The sequence below is a fragment of the Cupressus sempervirens genome, chromosome 7 (assembly GCF_028749045.1).
Source record: "Cupressus sempervirens isolate cs-2001-9-10 chromosome 7, ASM2874904v1, whole genome shotgun sequence".
NCBI lineage: Eukaryota > Viridiplantae > Streptophyta > Pinopsida > Cupressales > Cupressaceae > Cupressus > Cupressus sempervirens.
The window spans coordinates 737456198-737481326 of NC_143124.1; the positions used below are offsets into that span (position 1 = coordinate 737456198).

General features: G+C 31.7%; 2 pseudogenes; one reads left to right on the plus strand and one right to left on the minus strand.

Annotated features, from left to right (window-relative positions):
• Nucleotides 1–692: 692 nt before the first annotated feature.
• LOC149549354 (receptor-like protein 39) lies at nt 693–11679 on the minus strand (annotated as a pseudogene).
• Nucleotides 11680–24211: 12532 nt separating this feature from the next.
• LOC149549355 (germin-like protein 5-1 pseudogene) lies at nt 24212–24829 on the plus strand (annotated as a pseudogene).
• Nucleotides 24830–25129: the final 300 nt, after the last annotated feature.

Consider the following 25129-nt stretch of genomic DNA (forward strand, 5'->3'; position numbering starts at 1 on the left):
TACAAGGCATTGGTTATCCATTTATCTATGCCACTTTATTGCATTGTTCATAAATCAAACTCTTTCATGATAAAATTTACTGCATTATATCATTTGATCATTGGATATCATTATTTTACAAACCCCTCATTGACATGTATTTATTGTCTTCTTGTTTAATTAATAATGGACATCATATTTTTGTGAGATGTAATCTATATTGGAATGGTGGAAGCTCACCCTAGTAGGATACTTTGATACTAAGATCATAGTGAGATATCTTATGAAAATTTGATGAATTAAAGTCTTGTGCGAAAACATTAGTATTTGGAATTTGTTTAAGCACTACTAGGATTTGAGTTCTTATATAATGACTAATTTCTCTAACTATCAAAATTTTAAGATACATTATAAAGTCTTATTCTAATCATGAATTTGATTTCAAATTTTTTAATATATTTAAATTTCTCATTACATGATTAGGTGGAGCTTATAGTAATTCAAATACAAGGTTTGAATAGATCAAAATGAAGTATACTATTTAAACTTAAAATTATCTTGATATGATGGTGGAGATAGATAGAATAAGTAATGTTAAGGAATAAATTGTTAATAACAACACTCTTGACCCATAGCACCCAAGGCTACAATTCAAATATTAGCTAATCTTTTTATCTAGTTTAAGTATTATGTCCATCATTTTTACTTACATTTTAATTTGAAAGAAATCTTGTTGACAACATTTTTTTCTTCATAGTGGAAGACTGATTAGATTGCTCTTGATCAAGATCAGAGTTTCTTGTAAAATGAAAAACTATGTTTTTGGTGTGCAAGAGAGTCAGGGGAATGATGCCTATTAATTCATTGTATGGCATGTTCAAACTTGTGAGGATCTTCATCTTTGATAAGGATCCTGGAATATCTCTTGTCAACCTATTGTTGGAAAGATCCAAAATGTCTAGAGTAATCAAGTTGAGTAGAGAGCTTTGAATTTTGCCTTTCAAAAAATTGTGGTGGAGATTCAAAGTAGTCTATAGTGAATAAAGATATATATCTCTTTCTGGAATCATTCGACTCAAGTTGTTACTGCCCAATTGAAACTCTAACAAGGACTTTCTATTCTCTATACCCCTCGGTATAACTCTTGAAGGATATTATTTTGTAGTAGATCCTATAGCCATAGAAACTGAAATATTTTTGGGGATATGGATCCTGATAAGATATTGCAGCTAAAATCCACTAATGTTAGTGCTATAAAATTTGATAGCTCATCTAGACTATTTCTCTAAAATTTATTATTGGTAGCTTTGTATTCTACAACTGTACAAGTTTGGGGAGTATTTTGGTCAATGACCCTCCCAAGCCATTGTATCCAACATCAAGAAGTTAGAGTTTAGCACAAATTTCTTACTACTTCAGAATTGAGTCATTAAGAGAGTTGTTAAATTCATTTCTAGTTGTGTTAGATTTGGGGCATTCAAAATAGTCAAAGGGATGCTTCTAGGCAAGTTGTTATTATGTTGAATAAGCACAATCTATAAAAACTTCTTGAGAAATTATGAGCTATCTCTCCAAAAAGAAAACTAGAGGTAAGGTACAAGGGTAAAAGCACAAACTTGTGTTACTCTTTTGTAAAGAAAAACACTAACAAAAGTACAACTATTCAACTTCAATGGCATAAAATTTGTATTATTATTTTGAATTTGAAAATGAAGTAAACTAATGCAATTTGTAGAAATGGATAAATTTTAGGATTATAAGTTTTAATAATTATTTAGAATAAGAATTGATATATTTTCCTAATTTTTTAGCTCTTGAAAAACATTGAAAATTAGGGGTCTAGTTCCTACCACAAAACTATATGGAAATAAACTTATTTCCCATTCATCTTAGACTATGTTATAAATAACATATATAGCTAGAACAATCAAAAATAAAAATCATCTTTAGACTTTATTTTCTCTTTTATAAGGATTCAAATTTTAAGTCACCTAAAATCGATAGTTTTCATCTCCCACCTCATTTTTCAAAATAATTCTATTCTAACCAGGAGAAAAATAATACATTCTTGAAGGAGACTCTCTCCTCTAGAATGTCATATAATTTGTAAATTTTTTTGATATGATTAAATTTTTTTTTTCTTTTTTCATGCCCAAAATACAAGGGCAAAACACACACAATTTTTATTTATTTATTTTTAAACAATAATAATTAAATTCACGAAGTTTGATAAGATTGGTTTTCATAAATTAAAGTGTAGGTATAGTGTAGATAGAAACAAGTTCTTCAATCAGTACCTTGACATTCCATTTAGGCTTAGAATCAAAGCGTAGGAATAGTTTGTTAAATTTAAACTTTTGTTATCAATTCAATTTTGACACTATTACTTTAATTTTAAATTTATATATATATATTCCATTTACTTTTCTATATTCCATGCATAAAGTCAACAAAACATTAAAATCTATTAACACTACTAGTACTAAAAGACTAATTAAAAATACTAACATTAAACATTCTAATTTAATCAAATTATTTACTTAATATTTAAAGTCTAAATTTTACTCTTTTCATAACTAATCTATCTAATTAATTAAAATAAAATAAAATATCTAGCATTCACTTAAACAAAATATTAAACTAACAACAAAACTAACTTATCTAAATATAATCTAACATTTCATTATTCTAACTAATATCTACTAACTAACTAAAAGACAAAACATAATAATTAAAATTACTTAAAACTAACACTAACTAAAACTAAAATACAAAATGACAACTAACTATAATTGTAATATACTAACTTCAATTTTAAAAACAATAAAATCACTTAACAATAAAATATACTAAAACTTAAAACATATCAATTTTATTACAAAAAAAAAAAAATTAAAACTAATTAATATTTAAAACTACACTTTAAAATCTACTACCTATACACAACTACCTAAAATAATAATAAAAACTAACATCTCACAATACTAACCTATCATTATGACTAACCCCCTTACTAACCTGATTGCCCATCCTAACCATACTCTAACTTACCCCCAAATTTTATTAACCCTTACTAACATTCTACCCCATGTCTTAACTCCCCTTCCCTACACCACCTATCCCGACCACCCCTCCCTTACTCCCTTCCCAATGTTTTTGGGTGACTCTCCATCTCCATTCACATGGGCATGTGAGCATGGTAAGCTCGTTCCCCACACTACTGCTTAAATGTGCTGACCCTCAATGTTGCCACCCCCCACATTTGAAACCTATCCCTCCACCAATCAAAACCAACGTCAAATCAGTATGGAGGATATGGAGGGGGGGTTACGTTAGCAAGGGGGTATAAACTTAAATGCATTAGAGGTCAGAGGAGATTGTGCCTAGGAATATGCAAGGGGTAGTTTAAGACTTAGGATGGGGGGATAATAAGTGTGTAAAGTATATTAGGTAACAACTTAGGATATTTTAGGATATTCTTTATGCATTTTCTATTCTTTTTCTTTTTTGTTTATTTAATTTTTATGATTTAATAAATTTAAACAAATGATTTTCAAAGAGCATCTTAAAGGGAATATTCTTTGTTATCTCAAGGGATTTAACTTTTTCTCCTCATACAAAATCCAAAGAGTTTTTACTCTTTAGGATGCAAAATCTTTCTAAGTGTTGGAATTTTAAGACAAGTGTATTTTTTTGGTTCCTTATTTTTTTCTTCTAAGTGTTAAATTTGAAAGAAAAATATATTATCATGGCAAGGGGACTATATATATATATATATATATATATATATATATATATATATATATATATATATATATATATATATATATATTTTAAGTCCTTTATTTATTTTAACTATTGAATTATCTAATGTACTTAATTAGCCAAGGGGGATATATTAATTTTCTTCCTAATGTTGATTATATCCATTGAGTTTAATATTTTGTTTAACTAATAATGTAGGATTACTTTACATTCAGTCAAATATGAAATGCGAGATGTAATTTTCATTTATGTAACTTCAAATTTACTTGACATAATTTTGAATTTAAATTTCTTAATTATATGCCATCATTTTATCCAATTAACATTAAATCAAGTGAATGTGATTTCGAAGTATGTAATGCCATAGTAAGATAAAACATCATCACATCTAATTTCAAGTAAACATATGCAAAATTTGAAATAAAAATTATAAGACTCACATGCAAGAATATTACTCAATTATCCTTTTTCTATTGAACTACCTGATTCAAAGGCTCCACCGGGAAAGAACTAGGAAGAAAACCTAACATCGTTGCCATTTTAATAATAAGTTTACAGATAACATTTTTTTATAGGATTTCTATCCCAAGGAGAAATCTCCCAACATAACTGAATTTGAATAACAATTTCTAAATTCCCTTCTTGGCTCCACAAGAGAAAAACCATTACAAAGTCTGCAAAAAATTACGGTGATCATGGAGAGAACAAAAACTGACTGGGAGACAACCAAACTCAACATGAAGACAAATTCAAAACATTCATTCCCATCCAGGTTTGCACAACAAGTTTGACATTGAACCAGAATAGGGAGAAGGTGGATTTTTCCAACAAGAGATGTCAAACACAACACCATAACAGGTGCCCTTTCGGGGCTATAAACTCAAGAAATTCCATTCTTACATTCTAAAATTCAAAATGTGGTTTGTGTTGATGAGTAGGGGCCCATAACACTCTACTCTCTCTCCCTCTCCTCGTCCTAAGAAGAGACTCTACACTATCAGAGTCCAACTCAAGACCTGCTCCCATATATGGCTACTTCTATCCTATCTGAGGGTGAGTAATGCCAATACAACCCATACAATCCCTTCAAAATTCAAAGCAAAATACAAAGGAAAAACATTTAAGAAAACCTATTTCAATCTCTCCCAAACATATTCAACACACACACAAACATACATATGCAAACATAATAACTTAAGCATGGAACAAAACATGAACAACATTAGCTAACAGATTCCTATCTTCACAATAAAGTTATGGCAATTGAAAAAATTTGAGATGAGCTTCCTTTCCTCTCCTTCTCCTTCAATCCTAAATTGCTCTCTAAAACTAGAGGTTGGGTGAACACTCAAACCCTCTCAAATCTACGTCTAAATAAGACACCAACTCAACCAACTCCAAAAATGCAATAACTCCCCCACTTGCCTAAATTTTCTAGAGCCTTCTAACTCAAATAGTCATAAGGCTAACCTCAAGGTGGAGTTAAAGTTATCCAACTCATGATGAAAACATTCAATTTTCGCAATAAAGAAAAAATGGGGTTTTTGGGTGACCATAAAAGTCAAAAAAAGGGGCTAGGGGAGTGGAAAATGCCCCCACCCCATATGCATACCCCTTAGGTACTTAGATTTCTTGATTTTTTCCCTTTAGGAATAATAAGGGACCTATCAAAAGTTAGAAAATTTTAGGACTTTTTACAACCTTGAAAAATGTAGATTACTCACTAATCCTAATTAGGGAAATTAATCTCAATTACTAACTAATTAGAAAAAATGTCACTAACATAGTGTTGGCGCTCAAAATTGCCTTCCCGATTTTGAGTACCATTGAGTGGTTTCAGGCCTATAAATGCCTTGTGAAGCTTATGTACCCCGCTATTGAGTTAATGCATAAATGGTGTTTAATGTTTCTAACATCCTTCTTTTAGCCTGTCTATGTGTTCCATGAAGATAAATTGACATTTCGAACCATTCTGCGATGTCCCATTTTGAGCTAGTGTCAAAATTTGCAATTCTACCCCCAAGTGTCAAATAACGATTAGAGGCCCAGTTTGCATCTAAATATCTTTTACCCAAGAATGTGTCATGAATAGCCACTTTGGGGATGTTTAGCTTCCATAATAGAGAACTTATGTTTCAATTTTCAAGTCATTTTGAATTTGTTTGACTAGGTTTTGAACCCCTCAAAGTTGGTCATTTACTATTTTGTACGTGTAGTTGTTCACAATTCTAGGAAGCCCTATTCGACCAATGATATCTTTGACCCAGTTGATCCAAATGAAAAAATTCTTTTTGCATTGCATTCCAAGGGTCAGATATTTCATATGTTCAAATTTTGAGGTCATGACGAATCCATTTGATCAACTTGCTAACATGATTAAAAACTCAGTTTGCATTGTTTTGTTATGGCTAAGGTATCCAGATTGATTTGCATCCCTATTCAGCATGTTATAACTTTGATCCTATGATTGGTAAGCCTAAGTTAATTGTACCATTGTGTTGTGTCCTGAAAATCCTTGAAGTATGCCAATTCTTAAGTCATGAATAATTCTTCTACATACTTTCACATGTCCGTACATTTGCTAAAAATTACTTTTTGACACATTTCTCAGTTAAAATTTTCAAGTGCCTGTTTTCGAAAATTCGCCAAATGTGCCCTGTGATTCGTCATGAGCCCAAAACATGAAATTATATTCTCTCCATGGCAAATAACTTATATCCTAGTTTTCAAAACCCCAAGTGATATATAACCCCAATTTATAATGGCGAACCCGAGCCCAATTTATGTTTTTTAGCATTGTTTGCCTACAGGTTAATTGAAGTATAGATGTTTGGCAATTAAAATCTTTTGACTGGAGATTCGTCATGGGCTAAAAATTTGTAGTATGATAAAGTATGCAGGATTGAACACTCATGCCAATTTTCATGGCCTGGTCACTTGATTGAGTTAGTTTTTATGGCCACCTGGCGGGCCTCTAGACACAAATTTCACACTAGTGCGGAAATGATTTAAAATGAAATTTTAAAGTGATTGTTTTACATCCAATCATTACAATGATTCACTATAGTCATTTTCGTTATCTTGGTTCACTAAATGTATGAGATTGGACTTTTTCTGAATGATAAAGGAATCAAATAAATTGAAGGGCTATTTGTTTTGACAATATAATGTTTTATCACAAGAAGAAAACAAAGAAAATGTCCACATGCATTTAGCAAAATAGAGGGCTTTCATGCCATAACAAAGGCATCACCAAGAAAAGAGTCATGCATCCATAGGCAAAGGAAGAAGGGAGGCACTAGCTGAGAGTCTCACGTTTAAAGAAGGTAACCAGCAGGGAACTCCATGTGTTGAAGCAAATCACAGAGTTGTCCACGTTTTTAGTGGAATGTAAAGATATGTAGGTAAAAAAAAGCTCAAGGCAGCATGTGATTCACGTTTTTGCCGCAAGCAATGAATAAAAGACCATATGTGCATAAAAAAGGAAGCAAACAACCCCCATTTTTCAAGCCCATGGCTTCTCCAAAGGTGCATCCATGTTTTTGAAGGGGGCAGCTGCATTATAAACGCCCATGTGCATAAGAAATGACCATTACCATGAAAAGTTTGTAGATTCATAGCAAAAAATGACCAGCAGGATGGAGCTCCACGTTTAGAATAAGCAACTCATGCCAAAGGAGCTGGATAGCTCTTCATTGTGTAGAAATCAGCATCTATAGGGGAGTTGGGGAAAATGCAATAGGTATTATCCCACATTGAGTGGGAAATGATTTGCTTATGTCTTTAAATACAAAGGCTTACACATCTTAGAATATCTAAAAGAAAAGAGGCTTTTGTGAAAGCCAACTCGTGTGCATGGACTTGTGGTCGGCTAGCAAGCAAGACACCTATGTTAAATTTTGATGCAAAATCCAAAAATGTTGCCCAAAAATTCAAGTTCGCCAGAAAATTCAAATTCGATCGAAAAAGTCCAAAAATTCTGCGGTCGCCACCTCGCTAGTCGGGATATCTTGGAAAATCCGATCGCTGGAAAACTTTGAAATTCGACGAGATTCAAAATGCTACGTGGGTCCCACCTATAGTGCAAGCAAAAAATTAGGTAATGCCAAGTGGACCAAACAGGATGATATGGCAAGGTCATAGATAGGGGAAGGAGATCATGCCACATGGCACATCCAATGGTTCTCATTATCTCACTAAACGAAGTTGCTCACTGGTTAAGCATGGCGAAGTAGTGAGAAGATGACATGTGGCGCTGATGAGGATGTCCAATCAGAATGTGACACATGGTGTTGCTCAGGTTTGAGCTAATCAAAAGATGACACATGTCAAGCATGGTCAAACCAAGTTTGACTCGAACAGAACTTGTGAGGAAAAATTCAAAATTTTTAGAAAAATTTAAAAAATTAAAATTTAAAGATTTTCCTCCAAATGTGTAGGTCAGACATTTTAAATAATGTCTAAACTTTATTTAGTTTAAACTTTAATGAAAGTTTAAATTTTTTGCATAAATAATGCAAAGCCATGAACAGAGGCCTGATTTTCAAATGGCCATATCTGGGGCAATTTTTAACCGAATTTGGCACTCCAATATACGGTTGGAACTGGGAGAACCTGAACTTTCCAAATCCAAAGCTTTTTTTTGCACAAGTGCTTCCTGGTTCAAGTTATAGGACAATTTGTGAAATCAGAGGCATTGGTGACAGAATATGCTGAGTTCTTCAATGATGATTAAGACTAGTTAGAGGACGGTTTTAAAGGTTTGTTGCAATTTGAAAGTGAAGAAAATCAACTTGAGGTTGTTTTCTTGTCTTCTCAAGGCATTTTCAACTAATTTGTTACTTTTACCTTGAATTCACTTTTACATCAGGATCAGTTACATGCTTTTCATCATCAAATTTCTGAGATATTTCTACCTGGTAGAGGCCAAATGATGAGGATTAGATATGATATGCAGTTGTGGAGAGAAGGGGGAGGGAGGTTTCTTCATCTTATTGAAGGGGAATTCTAAAGGGACACTTGTTGAATGCAAATTCAATCTGAGAATTGCCCTGTTCATATTTATTCTTTCTTCTCCTCTGAAAAAAGGTTGTTGGTTGGTTTTCTAATTTCTAGTTCTTGGAGCTCTGCTCAGGCTGTGAAAGCCACACACCCAACATTTCTCTGTGGTATTGAACAACATTTTATGTTTTATGCAGATAGTTATGGTCTGTTAGGTGATTTATGAGTCGTTTTCTGTACATTTCATGTATTTGGTTTCGAGGAAAGCAAATAAAAAGAAGCAAAGGTTTTAAGTTCAGTTTGAATCTTGTCTCCTGATTATGGATCCGTTATTTCTTCTAATTTGTGATCAAAGAGCATAGATTAGGTTGCATTTCGTTTAGGAATGTATGTGATTAAAATATCTTGCTGGTGGAGCAAAGAACCATGTAATTTCTTGATGTTTGTCATAGGGTTTGCAGATTTCATGATAGGATGTTCTGAGTATGAGATTCATTTTGTAGTAGATGTCAATTCACAAAGTGAAGGATAGATCAGGGATCTTGATGTAGAGATATGTTTGAGATTTCCAGGAGATGTATGGTTATAATTCATTTAATTGCCCAATGGATAAGGCACTGGTCAGAGATAGGATCATTAAGTTTTGTTGCTCATACTTGGGTCTTGCTGTTATCAACATATTAAATTAATTTTCCCTTTTATGGTGAAAGCTATTCAATGTTAACCCGCACTTAGCTTGCCAGTTTCATGAGTTATGTTCTTAGCTATTTCATGCTTTTGACTCCTGGTTAAGTATAGAAGATTTAGGGGTTTTTATCTACTTCATAATAGATTCAGTGTATTCTTTGATAACTAGTACCATATAAGGAATCTATAGGTTCACCTGCCTAGGTTTTGTAGAGCTTGAAGTGCAGAAGGAGTATAGCCTTATAGTTGGCCCAGATTCTTGGTGAAGTGTGTTCATTATTGGAGATAGCTGCCCATAGACACATTCTTGCCTTGCATACTTGGTTATTCAAACACTGTTAAATCAGGAGCCAACACATAGTCCAACTTAGATCTTTTAGGTTACTTGGTTAACCCTAACTAACATGCTGGAATGCATATACAATTCAAAAGTGTCAAGCAACACTGAAAAATCACTGTTACAAAATATTAACAATTAAAGATTACAAAATGGAATTCATTCAATCCACAATACAAATAAAATATGAACAATGGGGTTTGTGACTTTTGTTAGACTCAACCCTAGTTTCCACAATTGGTACATAGGGTTTAGTTCCATTTCTTCATTAGACTTTCTAGCTAAAATGTCCTGCACACATTAGTAGCTCAAGAAAATCTCATGCATATATATATATATATTATAACTTATCAGGGAAATCACATAAATCACAACATCCATCTTTCAAATAACTAGTTGTTTATCTCATTTCTACTAAAATTCTTAATCATTAAAATTGCATAACCAAAGTGTTAATTCTGCATTCTCTTTCTACACTACTTCATCAGTATACATGTTCATAAAACATTAAATAACATAATTAAACATTTGAAAGTAAAACATCACACAACATAAGATAGCATAATAATGTTCACTGTATCTGACAATGTCTTGACATATCGAGTCATGAGTATCAAAATAATAATGTATCAACTATGCTATGATGGGTCGGGGTGAGGCCTCACATCTTTCTCAAAATCAACATCTTTTCGAGTGTTAAAATACATGCTTGTAGAATTTTTTAATTACAATATACTATATCTAATTAAAACACTATAATATCTCTATGAGAATATTCTTGACTCGGAGCTTTATAAAATGGTGTTTATATGTTATTAAAAATAATAATAATAAATAGTAAGAGTTATTGAAATGCCAATTTCTTAAAATATTTTTATTTCTTTAGTAATTGGATACAAACTAGTATAAAACATGCATTTAATAGACATTTCTAGTTGGAAAAGTGTGAGACCATATATAAGTTAGCTAGAATGAATTTATCTAGATCATACGTTTGAAAAAAATGATTTTTAGATAGAAATACTGAAATTAAGTCATTCTAATGAGTCAACCTAAAAGGTGACACAACTTTGTACTTTTACACACAAACACTTTAGATTTCTCAGAGAAAACACTTATAGAGGAATAAAATTTGATAACATATTGTAGTCGAGATCAAGAGATTCCAAACCAATGATAGCTAATAACTCCTTGTGTGTAGTTCCATTTAGTTTTTTTTGATTAATTATAAAGCATGATAGCTTGGCGAGGGCCTTCAATGAACTTGGAATATTTCTAGAGAAGTTATTGGAAGAGAGGATCAACATTTCAAACTTGACAAGGCTTTTAATACTAGCTATTAGGAATTGAATCAATCAAACTATTGCTATTAAGGTCAAGATAAGTCAAATTGATACATTTAGTAAGCTCCTCAGGAACCCCCCTCCAAAATGGCTATGGGAGACATCTACTTTTTTCCAACTTTACACCCCAAAAGCCATTGAAGTATCAAAAGTATTGTATATCACAATGAAAGTCTTGATCTCTATCCTTTTTTGGATTGGGGCCATCATCTTTCCTATCAAATTATTTTGAGACACATCTAGGGATTGTAGTTTCTAAAGAGGGCTAAGCAAAGGGAGGAAACCTAACATGACATTGGAGCTTAGATTCATGAAAATGAGGCTTGTATGAGATTTAATAACATCTTTAGATGCGGCTTACACAAAATTATTGGACATGTCAAGAACTTGAAGGCCTTGGAGTTTTCACACATCATCCCAAATATTGGAATAAAATGCTAGACTATGTAAGAAGAGTTCGACATCATCACCCTTATCTTCACTACAGTTTACCCCAACTCATTGACATGGGTTAGAATTTGAACCTTTCATTTTTCGAAGAGAGGAATAAGAAGATAGGGCTTTCATTACCAAACCTATTATCTAACACTTGTAAATCATTAAAAAAAAGTAAATAGTTACTTCCATGTTGATGAACCAATATCATTTTTCTATGGTTGTAGTAAAGGTTGCTAATATCTTGAGGTCATATTGAGAGCTTGATTAACACAAAGGGAGGGAAAAGTATTGAGTTGAGTGTAAAATGGAAGATTGCAAAGTTGTCATTATTGTGCATAGAGAGAAAACTGAATAAGAAACTTACCAAGAGTGACATTGTTATTGAATTGAAAGAAGTTGTTGGACTACTTTGTAAAATAGATAGTTCAACTTTTGGATTGGTGAAGGATGAGTCCTTTGAAACTTGTGAATTGATGAAGGATGTCTCATTTTCTATGCATTTCTCATCAACAATTGGTGGAAACTCTCTTCCCTCTTCTAGAACCAAGGTATAATTTTTGCTAACTAAAATTGGTCATGTGCATGGCTAAAACACATGAATTTTTAATGAAAAGATTGGAGGATTGTCAATTTTTGATAGGAGGGTTTCAATAGAGGTAGACGTCATACAACTCTACAATCTAGCTGTTGGATGAACCCACATCTAATTTGTATAGTGAAATAGATTTTAATGTAATAGGGATGCTAGATGGCATGGCCAATGTATTTTTATTCTAGAATATTTCAAAGAAATTATAATTTATTTCTTTGGTAGCATATTGATCATACTTTTCATTTTTCATATTGACGTGTACAAACAAACATGGAATATAGCCATACACAAATTTTTAATACTAAACCTATGTGCAAGAAAGTCATTTGTTTCGTTCTTATTTTGGTATATATCATTAGCCTCCAATTATAAACAACTTTTATATGAAATAAGCATTTACTATGTATTGGATTATTAAGGCCTAGAAGTTTTTTTATTATCAGATTATTCTCTACTTACTCCTACCAAAAGTAATGTGATAACTCATTTCCAGTATAGTGAATAGAAATAAACTTCATTTTCAAGCTATAGGAATATTATGGTCAAGAGAGCACAATTTCATTTTTTTCATTTTAGGAATACTAGAGGCAAGATTGAGGGTACTACAAAGATGGGGGGTTAAAGATAAAATTTTAATGAATTATCTTCATTTGAGATGAAAAGAAAGTTGTGTATTGTCTCAGATATGTCTTTGGCCAAGTGTTTTAATATATCATCTTTAACAATTGGCTCCATAAGACAATATTACAAAAATGCAATATTGTCGTATGGAGACAATTGTCTAAGACGATATATTAAGACACCATGTCAAAGACATATCTAAGATAGTACAAAACTTTCTTTTCATCTCAAATGAAGATAATTCATTAAACATTTGTCTCAAAATTTGTCTTTCAACCCCCCTATTTGTCTTTATAACAAGATACCCACTTTGTGAAAATGATTCAAAATCAGTTGATCATCTTATCTCTTGATGTCCATATTCCAACAAGTGTTGGATATGATTATGCAAAAAACTTGACTAGACAACTATTTTTTCCTAACAATTTTATTAAGAGTTGGCCAAATATGGGAGAAAATATGGTATATAGCAAACTTTGGAACATTTCCTCATCAATTTTGGTTTGGGAAGTTTAGAAAGAAAGAAATAGGAGAAGCTTTGCTAATGAAAGTATCGATTCAAATGCACTTCTTAATAAAATAGAAGTAAGCATTGTAGAAGTAGGCAATATTATCTTAGAAATTCTCATATAGAAGAAGGATTGTTCTTCGAATGGGATGCAAAAATGCGTAAAAATTGGTTTAAAGTCTCATCAATCCTCCACTAATCTATGCAAAATCCAACAAATACGCTAGAAACTCTTGTAAATCAGAGCCTCCACCTACTAGTTGGGCCAAACTCAATTTTGATAGGGATTTAAGAGGAAACCCAAGTTCTACAGGTCTTAGTTGCATTATTAATTCTAATAAAAATAGGTTAATCAAATCGACAAAACACTTAGGATCAATCACTAATAACTTAGCAGAATTATAATCTTTAATTAAAGACCTAGATTTGAATAGGAATTTAGGAATCAAAAAAATATTCATAGAAGGGAATTCACAAATCATTTTAAATGCACTAAGAAAAATAAATATACCCAATTAGAAATCAAAGTCAAAACTAGAATATGCACTCTTCTCACTTTGGATAAATTTGAAGAAAATTTTAATTAAACATATATATCATGTAGGAAATAAAGGAGACACATTAGCTAATAGAGGAGTAGATGGAGAAGATTTTTTCTTGGAAAATGAATTGATCACATAAAATTAAGATCAACATCAAAATAGTTTAAAGATCAAAATGGTTGAGAAAATAACATCAAGATAAAATTAAATTAAACGATTTATATGATGTACATCAAAACTATAATCAAGAACATAGCTATTTAAACTTTGATAGATAACAAGTAAAGATCTTAAGAACTAAGGGATGGAGTATTTTAAATAGTAAACATTATTAAAAGGCACAAATGCATAGTTGAGAACGTTGTAATCTAGGTATTCAATTTTAGAATGCATATTTAATCTTGATATAACTTATAATCTTCTAATCTAGTTGAATAATTCAGTTAGAGAATCTTACTCATTATTGTAGCTTCTTTGGTATTATGTCCTAGTCATTTTTAACACTTGGACTATCTCCACTCCATTTATAATTTATTTTTTAAAGGTTTTTTCATTCATTTGTTTTTCCTATCCTCTCCTCTTCCCTTTATATTCATTTTTCCCATCTATTTCTCTCATATGTTGTTCCTTTTCCCTCTTGGAAGTTTGGATATGTGAAGATATTGCATGTTTGAAAGTATTATTATCTTATAGAACATTACAATGTCCTCCCTCTCCTATACTTCTTTAATTTTTTCTCATGATGGTTTAGTTGTTTTCTTTGCCCTTTTATTGGTTCTTGCTTTCTTATTTTGGTCTGGGATATTTTTTAGTTTTTCTTATATTTTGTTTTTTGGATCCTTTTTGTCTTCTAGATCATCTGCCTTAGTCTATCATGGTTACATTTTCTTCGCTCTTAAACTCATTAAGTTGCACTTCAATGTATGATTAGGAGATATTAGTTTTTAAATTTAATTGCTAACTCTCATATAGAATAATCATTATGTCAAGAAAAGTGGTTATCTTTAGAACATACTTATAATCCAATCTAGGTGATATTATCATATCTTTCTTCTTTAGATCTCTCTAGATCATCCAACATCCTCTCTAGTCCCTTTAACATTTTTGAAGGTCATTAAGGTGAAGTTATGTATATGATCTCCATTAGTATCCATTTCTCATTAGTATTAGGCTATTTATGTGATCAAAAAAATTCAACTAAGTACATATGCTCCATTCAATCTCATTTTTAAATTTCTGAAACAAGGAAGCGAATTTCAATGTAGTTTAATTAATACTCTAAAACAAGGTAAATAAGAGATCCTTAAAACTAATCACTTGTTTAATTTTTCATTATCTTCCCTTTTAGAATTCTTGAATAGTTCTTCTATATCTTATTATGTAACCTATCCATAGCATTTAATACATATTATCTTATAGCTCTTATTTCGATCATCTTCATTAAAATTAAGTAGTTTTCCTAATTCCATATTGTCTTTTTTTTTTTCTCCTTTTTTTTTCCATTTACTACCAATATTTGTTGATTACCGTTGTATATTGTTTTTAGGTATGTTGTGGTTGTCTTGGAATTGTGGCTCTGTTTCTATGGTTAGATATCTTCCTTGGCTCTATTGTTTCTCCTATTATCCTTGTTTGTCCTTCTTCCTTTTCTGCTTTTTTACATTTTATTTTTCTAGTTTTTTCTTTCTTATCTTTTTCCCTTTTCTTTGTCTATGTTTATGCTTTCTCTTGTCTTGTTCTCTGTTCTTTGTGTTTCCTTTTGTTCTCTCTTTATCTAGCTGATGCTCTTGTTGATGGTGTCTTTTGAGTCTGAAAGATTCCCCTTTTGTTGTTATATTCGTAAAAAAATTATTGGGTATATCAACTTAGGGGAATCTCCCTTCCTCAAAAGTCTCTTAGTAACTTGCTTCTTGTTCTAATTTAGCTTGATCTATAAATAGAGGTTTCTTCTCTGATCCTAGGTCTTGAAAAAAAGAATAAATTATAGATTTAGAGATAATCAAAATAATCTTCAAGAGGAGTTAGTTAGCTAAATAATTTAATTTTTTTTTTATTTAAAAATAAAAAGTGGGCTATCCACCATATATATATTTATAAATACTCTAATTGCGAGACTCATCCAAGAAAGAATCAGGAAAGAAACCCCAGAATCATCATCATTACATATATTAGAGGAGAACCTCAATTTAAAATTGCCCAACTGAAAAGATAAAATCATGTACATTCAAAGTTGAAAACTAAAAAAACATAATATGCTTTCCAAAAACCCAAGGTAAGTAGCTCCAATTTAGACAGTCATTCTGCCACAACTTCAAATTCTATTAGTAACTAATTATTCCTCTAAATCTACATTCGTGGCAACAAGTCCACATGAATCAAATTGCAGGAGATGCATCGCAGGAACTTTGTGAATGAGAAATCTATTTTGATTCCAAAATTCAACACATCTCAATGACAAGAATAATAATGATATAAAGAGCTTATAACTTTGCATATAAAAAGCCAGACAAATCAGCGTCCCATCAGAGAATTCTCACTGGATATCAATCAAAGTAGATAGAATATTCATGGGAAATGAAAGGACAGGCCACCAAAACCAAGATGTAGACATGTATCATAATATGACAATATGTGTGTCCTGAATGAGCGAACAACCTTCCTATCATAAATTAGTGACAATACAAACCAGATCCCTCTTGATGACTGCAAGCTTTCTTATCATCAACAATCATTTTTTAAAAATCTACATTATTATTAATAGCATGTATTGAATAAATTGCATCATATGAACAACCATCACAACCTAGGTTTGCAAGATAGTTAGCAAGGGCATTCCCTTCGCGAAGGCTGTATGAAATAAAAACTTCTTCAAAGGTGTCTAGGAGATGCCATATTTTTTGAAGGATGTAGGCCATCCTCCAATTGTGTGATTCTCTTTTTAGGTAGGCATTAATGATAACCATGGAATAACCTTCAACTTGTATTAGTCAAAAACCCCCTTGTTTTTCCAAAACTATACCTAGGAAGAGAGCATATGCTTCTGCTATGTTGTTTAATCCCAAAGGTAGGGGATCAGATTTAATAGATAGCACAGCACCATAATGATCTCGAATGCAAGCACCTGAACTTGATTTACCTAGATTGCCCCTTGATGCACCATCAAAGTTGAGTTTGACATGTCTAGAATCAGGTTTGATCCAGTGGATTTTATCTCTAGCTTTTTAAGGGGAAGCATATGAATTTTGACACCAACCGATATGCACATGTATTATTTTCTAGTCACAAAGAATATTTCTATCCTAGTTAGATAAAAAAGGGTTGCATTTGTGTTTAGTGTGATTAGGGTTAACAACTTCATATATAGACTTTTCAATGGTGATAAGAACACTTTCAATACTGGAGGGATGCTGATAGAAAATCCTCTTAATGCACTCCCACCAAAGAGCCCAAATAATTAAAGATGGGATGCAAGTATAGAGGTTGGAGAAAAAGGAATTAGAATACAACTCTGGCGATGATTTGAAGAGATCCCATAGTTTATTTAGGAGGGGTGTGGAGTAGTGAAGTTTATCAAGGGAAAAAAGCCAACATTGTTGTGGAAAAGGGAAATTCAAAAAGAGATGGTCTCCATCCTCAAGTTCTTGATCATAATAAGATGATATTTAAAAGGTTGTGAGATATGGAATTTAGAGAGTCTAACACTTGTAAGGGATTTTTTCTTCAAACCAATCCAAGAAAATCACCTAGCCTTGGGGAGAGTAAAATGGTTCCAGTAAAATGAGAATACATGGGAAGGGGTTTTATTAGCTTCCCGTTGTTGGTGGATCCTGTAACCCTCTTTGATTGAATATGACCCATTTTTCCCTAGGGCCCAAATTAACCACTCTTCTTGTCTAGAAAGATAAACCACTAAACTTGAGAGTAGTTGATGAAATCTCTCTTGATCAAAGGATGAAATAGACAGCTCCCCTAGGTCCTTCTAAATCACCTTTTTGGAGAATAAATAAACTACAGAGACAAAATCAATCAAATATTTACCCCATGAGTTTTTCGAAGAGACGATCAAGATATCCATTGGGCTAGGTTTAAGAAGGGGAGGGGATCCATTCAAAGAATCTCTCCAAAATTTGACTTGGAGGACACTATTTACCTCCCATGAGAGATAGTTAGTTACAATGTCTCTAGCTATCGTCCTAAAGTCCCATAGTGTCAATCCTTTTAGGGGGTCTTGCAATGAGAGTACTCTTGAGGGGAAATTATTATCTAAGTACTTGTATTACATTATTCGAAACCATTTATTCTAAGGTTTAGAATACATTTGCCAAACTAATTTGGCACCAAAGGCTTTATTTCTTTGTACCAAATCATGAATTCCAACCCCACCCAAAGATTTCACTTGAGCCATATCTTTTAAAGAGATGAGAGATATTTTCTTTCCTCCATTTATGTTTCTAGACCATAGGAACTCTCAAATTAGCTTTTGTATAGTCCAAATCACTAAAGGGAGAGCTTTTAACACTGAAAGATAGTAGTTTAGGATAGCACACAACACTATTTTGATGAGAAGAATTTCGCCAGCTAGTGAGAGCCATTTGGCTTTCCAAGCTACAAATCTAGATTTAATTCTATCAATTATAGGAGACCAGTAGCTTGCTTTATTAGCCCCCATGAAGAAAGGAATGCCCAAATACACAGATGGGAGATGATCTTGTGAGAACCCCAAAATATTAACAATCCTTGTAGAAATAATTTGATTTGTATTAAAAAGATATATCTTTGATTTATCCTCATTAATTTTTTGACTTGATATAGTTGTATATGAGTCTAGAACATGTTTGATCTACTTGGCTTCCTTTACATTAGATGACCCAAAAAGCAATGTGTCGTTAATGAATAATGAATGTGTAACCGAAATGTCTAAATTTCCAATTTTTGCACCTTGCCAATGACCAAGAGCATGCTACTATTGAATAAATTTGTATTGAACATTTTTTCCATTAGAATAAATAGTACTGGGGATGGGTAAAAGCACAAACCTATGTCAACCTTTTGTAAAGGAAAAGGCTAATAAAGGTATAATTGTTCACCTTCAATGACATAAAATTGGTATTATTTATTTAAATTTGGAAATGAAGTAAACTAATAAAATGTATAGAAATGGATAAAGTTTAGGATTATAATTTTTAATAATTATTTGGAATAAGAATTGATATGTTTTCCTAATTTTTATAGATGATTTTTGAGGTCTTGAAAATCCTAAAAATTAGGGGTCTAGTTCCCACCACAAAACTATATGGAAATAAATTTATTTCCCTTTGATATTGGACTATGTTATAGATAATATATATATCTAGAACAATCAAAAATAAAAATTGGCTTTAGACCTATATTTTCTCTTTTATAAGGATTTAAATCTCGACTCACCTAAAATCAATAGTTTTCATCTCCCACCACATTTTTCAAAATAGATCTATTCTAACCAGGAGAAAATTATACATTCTAGAAGAAGATTCTTTCCTCTAGAATGTCACATAATTTTTAGATTATTTTGATATGATCTAATATGTTTTTCTTTCTCAAAATCAACATCTTTTCGGGTCTTAAAATACGTGGTTGTAGAATTTTTTAATTACAATACACTATATCAAATTAAAACGCTATAAAATGTATATGAGAATATTCTTCACTTTGAGCTCTATAAAATGGTGTTTACATATTATTAAAAAAAATTCATAAAAAATAGTAAGAGTTATTCAAACACTACTTTTCTAAAATAATTTTATTTCTTTAGTAATTGGAAATAAACTAATATAAAACATGCATTTAATAGACATTTCCAATTGGAAAAGTGTGACATGATATAGAACTTAACTAGAATAGATTTATCTAGATCATATGTTTTAAAAAAATAGATTTTTAGAAAGAAATACTCAAATTTAGTCATTATGATAAGTCAACCTAAAAAGTGACATAGCTTTGTACTCTAACCTGGATAAAGGATTTCCTTACCTAACCACTTGTGTCAAAGAGAAGAATCCTATAGGAACTCCATTTATAGTAACTAGGGACCATGGTCCCAAAATACAAACTCTGATTCATTTATACCAATTTTTTGAAAATCTAAATCTTTGGAGAACTTTGAAATAGAATTTCCAATAGATTTAATCATAGGCCTTGATCATATGTAGTTTAATGATGAAATTTGACAATTTGGAAGAGTTAATTGAATGTAGAGCCTTATGGGAAACTAATACACCATCCATGGTTTCTCATCTAGGGACAAAACTACCTTGCTCATGTGAGACTAGTTTAGGTATCAGATATTGCATTCTCAAATATATGGCCTTAGTAACAGTTTTGTAGATAGTGTTGCATAATAAAATTTGTCTAAAATATGAAAAAAAATTGGGAGACTTAACCTTGGGGATAATATCTATATTAGTCATATTAAAGTATTTTAACATAGCTCTAGTTTTTCTAGATTCTTCAATAACCCCAAGTAAGTCCCAATATGCTTAGAAAAATAGTGCTGAATATCTAGCTGGCCCAGGGGCTTTATCCAAAGGTAAGGAGAAAAATACCTTCCTAACCTCATGAAAGGAGCCATTAAAACTATATAATCAGATTCTAAAACTAGAGAGGGTATATCATTGAGAAGATATTGTGATTGTGCTTCATGGAAAGCAAGCAAAATCAGAGGAGCTAATAAGTTTTAAAAAAATATAACCCCTTCCTCTTAAATCCTCTGAGAGTCTAAAATTGGAAGCCCATTTTTTGCATTTTTGATATTAAAGATACGATTGGTAACTCTCTTTTGTTTAGTAGAAGTATGGAAGTATTTAGTGTTCATATCACCCTCTTTCAACCACAACTCTCAAGACTTTTGTTGCCAATATATCTTTTCTCTGTTACAAATTTTTTCCCAATCTAATCGAAGCTTGTTTTGTTTGATCAAATTATCTTGGTCCATACCCTATTTGATAGTGATTTCAAGAATTTCCTTCTACTGATTCTTAACTATCTCTTTTTCTTTAAAGATATTTTTAAAGACCATATCATTCCATTTTTTAATGTGTTTTTTAACACACTTTATTTTTGTAGCAAACTGATATATTTTTAAACCAACACAGAATGGAGCATTAACCCACCAATGTTTAAGTAATGGCAGCAATTGCGGGTGACAAAGCCACATCCTTTCAAATTTAAATGAAGGTTGATCCTGAAATCCTTGGTTTGCCAATGTTAAGAATAATTGTATGGCAATGGGAAAATGATCTAAGCCTGGGTGGGCCATAATTTCATATTGAAATGTGATGTTTGACAGATTCCAATCCTGAGATATAAGGAACCTGTCCAGTTTGACTGCAATTTGAGAAAACTTAGCCCTCTTGTTGGTCCATGTGAAGGAACCATTGTTAGGCTAGATGTCCAATAGGTTATTATCCTCTATAAAGTTGGAGAAATCTTGGACAATTTTCATGTGAGGACATATTCTACCATGTTTTTCTAATAGTTTTAAAATAGTGTTAAAATCTCCACCCAAAATGATAAGCTGATTGTTTTGTGATTGAAACATGTATCAAATGTTTCCACGATCTTAGTTTGTCTTGTGTTGTTGTGGGGCCATAAATATTCAATAAAATGAAAGAGAGATCAAACCTTGTAATATTTAGTAATAGCCAATTGTATTGTTGATCTATGAGGTAACTTTGAATTACTTTTGGATCCCATAATAAATGTTCAAGATCACCTAAAGCACCATTGTCTTGCCTATGTACCGAATTCTATTGAGGCCATCTGCTAATTGTTTTATCATAGCTTGAGACATTTTTGTTTCCTGTAACAAAATGAAGTTTGCTCTCATAGAACCAAACTTAGACTTGATTCTATTTCTTTTGTGATATTTCTATTAGGATTTAACTGTGTGATTTTGAATCAAACTCATTCACCCATGTTTCATGAGTAGTGTATCCATCTCTCATGAGAATAAATGGAACACTTAGCACTCATTGGATCTAGGTGATGCTCACAAGGGTGAAGCACTGAAACTTCCCAAGAGGTCATCCATCCTAGTTCTATTCCAACCTAAGCACACTTAACTATAGAGTTTCCAATGTAGAGGCATTTAAGCCTCTGCATTCCAAGAATTGATTCTCATTTCTAACAAGGAGAACCCTTAGTTCTCCTTGTCATTCAATGTGGATTGAATGCTCGTTGCTATTTTTGCTTTGATTTTATCTCCCTTAGGTTTTCTCCCTCTCTTTTTGGGAATTAAACTACATTGAGCCTTTTGATTAGGAGATTATTCAATAGATTGTATCAAATTGTGGTCAAATCCTCCGAAAGTGATGGTTTGAATAGCCTTAGTTCGATTATCTTATTGTTGGCTTGAGAAAACAAGTTAATAAGATAGATTATTAAGTAGTTTTGTTTGAAGTTAGAAAATATATTGTTATGCATGTTTAGAATCTAAATTCAATTAATTTCTTATAGATAAAGCCAAAGTTATTAGTATTAATGAATCCATTCCAGTTATTTGACTATGGTAGATGTTGATTACTTCCACCAAAATAATTTAATATATGAATAAATCTAAAGAATTGGGCAATTCACCGAATAAGACCCAAAAAAATATATTACAAATATCATTAGGAAACATTGTATTTTATTATTAGTAAATCTAAAAGGTCAAATGTAAGGACAAAATCAAAGATGCCTACTCCATCTCTTATCTTGATTGTCTTATTGAGATGGGGATTTTCTTTATTTGAATCTCAAAGTCTTGGCCCTTAGGCCTATTGCTGACCAGGAAAAAAAAAATCTACTACAATTGCACATCTCCTCATTGTCTTCAATAAAATAGCCTAAAACTCATTCTAAATTTTCACAAATGTGGCCAAGGGATTTTTCCTACCTTCCCCTTTTAAGAAAATGGTGGCAAGAAACCCCATTTATGCAAGGAAAGAATGTATCTTCTTTCTAAAAAATGTAGTATATCAAAGGGAAAATTAATGGCTGAAAATATTGATCTTTTAACAATATCTTAAAAGAAAAATGAAATCTAGAAGCTCAGATAAATCTAATAAATGAATCAATAATTCAACATGGTTTTTTTAGCATGCATTTATGAGTTGGAGAAGAAGCTTATTAAAAAAAGATAAATTCTTAGTAAGGGAAGAAATATATTGGAGACAAAGATCTCATGAAATTTCATTCAAAGAAGAGAATCGTAATACCAAGTGTTTTTCATGCATTGGCACAAATTAGAAATCATAACAAGAAGATTTTCCAAATTGAATATATTGAATATCTATTGGCACAAATTGAGACAATGATTATATTGAATATCTAATTGTGCAGGTTCAATTGTAAAGGGTTTCTGGCCCTTCAAAACTTGTTTTTGAATTAATAAAAAACATAATTAACAAAGAGATGACAAGAAAAATGTAAACCATAATGTTACTATTGATTATTTATATTATTTAGAATTGGAGAATTAATTTAATAATTATAGTGTTAATGTTAGGGAGAAAGGATTGGATAGAGATGGTAAAGATTAATAAATATAGAAGAGACATAGGAATGAATGAGAAATGGAGATATAGAAAGATGAAGATAGACACGAGAAGTGATATATAAGGAAGTAAGTTATATATATAGATAAATAGATAGATAGATAGAAGCCTCATATGTATAGATTTAAAGATATAGGAAGAGGGTGATGAAGAGAGTTTAATGGATAGAGAGAGGGAAATGTGTCTAGATATGAAGATGAGAGAGGAAGATAGAGATAGAGATGAATATACGGTAAGAGGATGAGAAAAAAAATATAGATAGAGAATTAATGCGATTCAAAGGGAGACATAAAAAGGGAGAGATAGAGAGGAAGATCTAGAAAGATATATAGATGGTAAGACATATTAAGAGAGATAAAGAGATATAGAGAAGATGTGAAAAAAAGACAAACAAATGATAAAATAATTAAAATAATTAGTTGACCTTCCATACATTAGCAGCATACCCATTGCACTTTTATTAAGTTCATCTCAATAGAAAGAACTTGTTCCAGAACGAACCAAGAGATCTGACTTTCCATTATTTTTTTACATCTGTGATGATTGTAAGGACCATGCTGTTATCACACTGTGGTTAGAAAACCAGATGATTTTTTAATATCAAAATATGTGATATTCTTTTCGATTTGTGGGAGGAACTGGTGTGAAGTTTGGAATAAATCAAGAAGAAAAAGATACATCCATAATAAGAGTTTCTCTGTTATGACTCGATACCATGGTACTATTGTGTCAGATATCTGTTCGCAGATCTGAGGTTGTTGTTTAAGACAAAGTGACGTGTTGAGGCATTAACCACTGATTAAAATGCACAATAACATCCTTTTGTGGTTCCCTTCTTTAAGTTTTACTCTTGCCCAACATAAGTGCAAACCTAGACCCATTGCAAGATTTCTGTGTAGTAGACAATTCTTCCACAGTTTTCATGAATGCTTGCCTTGTATAAACTCCAGCTAAGCTTCTGTTAACCATTTTACCATCTCCATTTTGAGCAGTGAGGGAAACACATCAGCCAATATATTCGGATAGACTATAATTTCTACAACAACAAATGTTCTCCCAGGCATAAATACATTTGGTCCGATAATAATGGCTCGAGTACAATTGACAGTGGGAGGAATACTTCCTCCTCATTTGCACCAACGAGCCACTAAAATAATCTACGTTTCGGAAGGAAAAATCAATGTTGGGTTTGTGGATAGCAACAAGAAGCTTTTCAGGAGATGTTTTTGTGTTGTCCAAGGCCCTTGTACACTATGCTTAGAACATACGAAACAACCCTCTCTCTCTTATATCAGTTCTTAACCATCAGAATCCTAGCATCCAAACCATTACCTTGACCACTTTCATTTCAGAGCATGCAATTCCAAGCGTTGTTTTGGCCAAGTCATTTCAGATCAACGTTGCAGATGTGGAGACAACCAGAAAGAAACTTGGTGAATGATTAAAAAAATTAAAACCCTCACTACCTTACAATTCAACAACAATTATTTGATTTAACAATTATAACGTTAGTAAATATATTTATAATATGAGACAATAAACTTAGATATTTAAAAATATGTTAATTGATAAACTTTATTTTTACAAAATATTATGTTTATTTGATTGTTAAATGTGATTTTAAAATTAAATGAGATATAGTTACTGATTATATAAAGTAAATGTATTATTTTTTCTACTTGTCATAGGCTAGTTGTATTGCATTCAGTTTACATAAGTATTGTATTAGTTTATCATCTAT